At 35.8% G+C, this 5,000-nt stretch overlaps 1 protein-coding gene across 1 annotated transcript in view; it reads left to right on the top strand.

Annotated features, from left to right (window-relative positions):
- LOC143019772 (uncharacterized) overlaps positions 1 to 4,509 on the top strand; it is a 459,919-nt gene extending 455,410 nt beyond the window's left edge. The window contains exon 2 of the mRNA XM_076175754.1: positions 4,236 to 4,509. The gene's annotated coding sequence lies outside the window, so the exon portion shown is untranslated. The remainder of the gene's footprint in view (positions 1 to 4,235) is intronic.
- Positions 4,510 to 5,000: the final 491 nt, after the last annotated feature.

Here is a 5,000-nt window from a genome sequence, read left to right as displayed (position 1 = left end):
AAACGAAAAAGTAAACAATCTTAGGGCCGGTACGGGAAAACACAAGACCGTGCACGAAGTAAGAATGGCCCTGAACAAGACATTCAACACAAGTTTTAGCAAGATCCTCAGCGATTGAAGTTTGCAGCTACTTGGTGGTTTCAAAAGAAAGTAAACATTAATGCAACGTTGACACATATGATGATGTAACGTTTGCACATAGCATGGCAAAACGTTTGTTAATCTGTCACCTGACCTTTTAATCAGACATTTCAATTAATTTGAACCTTCAACATTGCGAAGTCTCCAACATTCGAAAAAAAATCAAAATCTGGACATTTTTTGGATAACAGAAATAACTTTATTTTGTATTTTGGTTTGTCTTTAAAAAGAATATTTTATTCAAGGTATTAGAGATTTTCCAATTTGGAGAGTTTCTATAGTAAGAAATAACTCCTCACAAATGCCACGTCATCCAGGCACCACACATATGCACACAAAAATTGGAAACAAACAAACTTTATGAACTGTAGGTTTTGTTCGTCATTGCAGTTCCTTGTGCTCGTCTTTCTACAAAAATTATGGTAAATAGATTAGTAATGAAATAAAAAATAAATTAGTTGTATATAATAAAAAAGAACAGAGACTCATAAAACATAGTATAAAACGTTTATGCCTGACAAGGAAGAGCCAAGACCAAGATATGGCATTATCTGTGATTTATTTAATTATGATTTTTCTATTTATCTATCTTTTTATACATATATATATATATATATGTATATATATATTTATATGTGTTTATATATATATATATATTTATATATATATATATGTGTATTATATATATGTATATATATATATGTATATATACATTGCAGAAACCACAGGGAAATTAAAGTCGGAATACTGAACGTTTTCGTCTATTACGACATCCTCAGAGTACAAAGAAAGAAAAAATAGAACACAATATTTATACAGAAGAAAGAAAACTGGGAGAGGTCATAGCCACATAAGACCTTCGGACATTATACATACAACACATTTAATTACAAATGGAAATGTTAATGTTAATAAAAATACATATACATTCATATACACATAGAAATGGTGATAGTAACAAGAAAAAATAATAATAATAAATAAAATAAATAAAAAAGAACAAAAACCATGTGGCCGAAAGGTCCATAGGACAATTGGTACAATTAGGAAACTAGATACTGCTTTACTATCCTATGATATTGTTTTGTTAAACCAAAACACAAGTAATATTATCATCAAATTGTACAAAAAGAAAAAGAAAAACAATATTTAACAGAAATATATATATATATATATATATATATATATATATATATATATATATACACACGCTTTATTAACATTTCTTTATTTATCCATCTGTCCATTTATTTATTTATTTATTTATCTATTTAATTATTTAATTATCTATTATCTAATTATTACCTGTTTATTTATTCACTAATTTACTTCTTTATTTTTTGACTGATTTATATATTGCAACAGCAACTTCATTGAGATTTGGATCCTAGAAAATTGAGCCATTATGTCTGACATGTTTGACATCAGTCACACACGTATTCAGTTCCTTTAATCATCTTTCATTAGCTGCAGAACGAGTGTCAGCTGTTCAGCCAGATTCCAAAGTTCGACAATAATCTTGATGGTGCCCTAGTCACATCATCGTTCCCAGGCTCCAGATATTTTTTATCTTATTTTTACTGAAATATTGACCCCAAAATGAGACCACTATCCTCAGTCGTCATTCATTATCAGTTAGAAATACCGCAAGATTGTCTGTGAACTTTTTATGCTGTAATGTGGTTCTTTTTGTCAATATAGCCTCAACTGTGTCGCCTTTAATTAGGGTGGTGGTGGTGGTGGTGGTGGTGGTGGTGGTGGTGGTGGTGGTGGTGGTGGTGGTGGTGGTGGTGGTGGTGGTGGTGGTGGTGGTGGTGGTGGTGGTGGTGGTGGTGGTGGTGGTGGTGGTGGTGGTGGTGGTGGCAGCGGCGGCGGTGGCGGTGGCGGAGGCGGTGGCGGTGGCGACGAGCGGGTGGGTAAGGTTATGACATTTGCCAGTCGAGCCGGATTTCCTTACTGCCATGATATTTATATAACGTCAGAACAGCTATGACCCTTGGACAGGAGTGAGGGTGGAGGAGGGGGAGGGGTATGTGACCTAGGGGAATTCCAGAATGGCAAAGGGCTGACCTCACTGATATAAAATATAAGTATAAAAGAAAATAATAAAAGAAAAACAAGTGAAGAAATAAAAGCCCATTCATCTAAAACAAAATCAAATAAAAACACTCCCAAACAAAAACAAAAAAGTAAGTCAATAAACAAAGCAAATAAATAATTAAATAGATGAATAAACGAACAAATAATTTGAACATAATAAACAAATAAGTAAACGAATAAATATAAGAAACAGAAAATAGAATATAAAAGAAATATATAAACGAAAACGGAAGCTAATAGTCCTCTTTCCCACCCACGTACGTCTATGATCTGCAAATCAACATTTCACTTTAGAATATGACGGCTAGCTGAGATCGCTGCTGCTGATCTCCATTCAAGTTAAGGCCATCTAAACAGGTTCGGAAAGCCGGTTCGGGTTCCGAGTCGGGCCAGAACTGAAAGGGAAGCTGGGTCAGGCCCCGCAGGGGTGTGGTACAAGGAGACGCGAGACTGAGAGAATAGTACAGTTTGAGGTCAATTAAAAAATAAACAGACAGATACCTAGACATTTGCACAATTTTATCAAATAAATGAATAAATGAATGAATGAGTGAATCACTAATTGAATATAGAAAAAATAAATAAATGAACAAATAAATAGATATATGAATATATGAATTATTGAATGAATGCGCAAGTAAATAATTTATAGACTGATAGATGAATAGATAAATGAATACATACATAAATTAAACGAATTAATAGCTACAAAAAAAAGAAAATAAGGAAAAAACAAGAAAAAGAGAAGCACGTGATCCCTCACGTGTGTAAATCTGTGTATATTTGTGTGTGTTCTTGTGTGTCTGTAAGAGGGAGATGGGAATATATATTTATATATATTTATATATATATATATATATATATATATATGTGTGTGTGTGTGTGTGTATATATATATACATATATATATACACACACACACGTGTATATATATATATATGTATATATATATATATATATATATATATGTATGTATATATATATATATACATATTTATATATATACATACATATACATATATGTATATATAAATGTATATATATATATATACATATACATATATGTATATATGTATATATATATACATATATATGTATATATATACATACATATCTATATGTATATATATATATATATATATATATATGTATATGTTTTTTGGGGCTTTTATGGATCTGGAAAAGGCTTATGATAGGGTAGACAGGAAGGCACTGTGGGAGGTTATGCAGATATACGGGATAGGAGGAAAGCTTCTGGGAGCTGTCAAGAGTTTTTATGAGAGTAGTAGAGCTTGTGTCAGGATTGGAAATGGAGAGAGTGAGTGGTTTGAGGTAAAGGTGGGACTTCGTCAAGGATGCGTTATGTCGCCCTGGCTGTTCAACTTATACATGGATGGGGTGGTGCAAGAGGTAAATGCAAGGGTAGTGGGTAAGGGATTGGAGATGGTTAAAGAAAATGGATAAAAGTGGGAGGTGAGCCAGCTGTTGTTTGCGGACGACACTGCGCTTGTGGCAGGATCGGAGGAGGGATTGAGGAAGTTGGTGGCAGAGTTTGGGAGAGTATGTGATAGAAGAAAGCTAAAGATAAATGTGGGTAAAAGTAAGGTGATGAGATATACAAGGGGTGAAAGTGGCAGTAGACTGGAAGTGAGCATTATGGGAGAGCGACTGGAGGAAGTGGATAGTTTTAGATACTTGGGTGCAAATGTGGCAGGGAAAGGTGGAGTGAAAGTGGAGGTAGAATGTAGATTGAGAGAAGCGAGTAAATGCCTTGGTGGATTAAAGTGTGTAATGAGGAATAGACATTTGGGAATGGATGCTAAGAGTAGACTATATGAAGGAGTGATTGTGCCAACAGCACTGTATGGGGCAGAAACATGGAACAAAAGAGAAGAAGAGAGAAGGAGTTTGAATGTGTTTGAGATGAGGTGTCCGAGAAGTATGATGGGGGTTACTAGGCTAGATAGAGTGAGAAATGAGGAGGTGAGAAGGAGAACAGGGGTGGAAAAGGAGCTGGGAGATAGGGTTGATGAAAGAATATTAGGATGGTTTGGACACATGGAAAGAATGAGTGAAGAAAGACTAGTAAAAGAGGTGTGGAAGGCAGATGTGGAGGGAGTGAACATGAGGGGACGTCCTAGGATGAGGTGGATGGATGGGGTGAAGGGGGCTTTGGGGAAGAGGGGAATGTCTGTTGAGGAAGGATGGGAGAGGACAAGAGACAGGGGTGAATGGAGAATGGTTGTATATGGATGATGTTGTGATTGCATGAGGTGGAATAGGCGGGTGGATGGGGGGTGAGGTAGTATGTGTGAGCAAAATTTGACGCAGCCCGAAGGAATTTCTCCCCGTCCTCTCATTTTATGCAATGGGGGGACGGAGAGGGGGGATCGCCGATTTAATGAAGCGGCCTTGCTGTGGATGTGCTGTGTGTTGCGACACTGCTTCTGACCCAGGGCAGTGGACAAGGTGCAGGGATGACCCGTCATTTCAGGAGATGCTAAGATAAGAGGGAGGGTGGAGGGGTGTGCAGTGTATTCAGGGATGGAATGGGTGTGAATGATTTTATGCCTTTTTCTTTTTGGCTACCCCCCTTGTAAGGGGGAAAAAGCCTTGGTATATGTATGTATGTATGTATGTATGTATATGTATGTATATATATGTACACATATGTATGTATATATATATATATATATATAATATGTATATATGTATAACAAGTGCTGTAGTGACTTAATCCATTGCTCCATCAAGAGCAG

This window comes from Oratosquilla oratoria, chromosome 38, assembly GCF_046742065.1.
Source record: "Oratosquilla oratoria isolate Oo_2021 chromosome 38, ASM4674206v1, whole genome shotgun sequence".
In the NCBI taxonomy this organism is placed as follows: Eukaryota; Metazoa; Arthropoda; class Malacostraca; order Stomatopoda; family Squillidae; genus Oratosquilla; species Oratosquilla oratoria.
The sequence above is the reverse complement of the archived record's forward strand: the minus strand, read 5'-3'. Positions and strand labels throughout refer to the sequence as shown.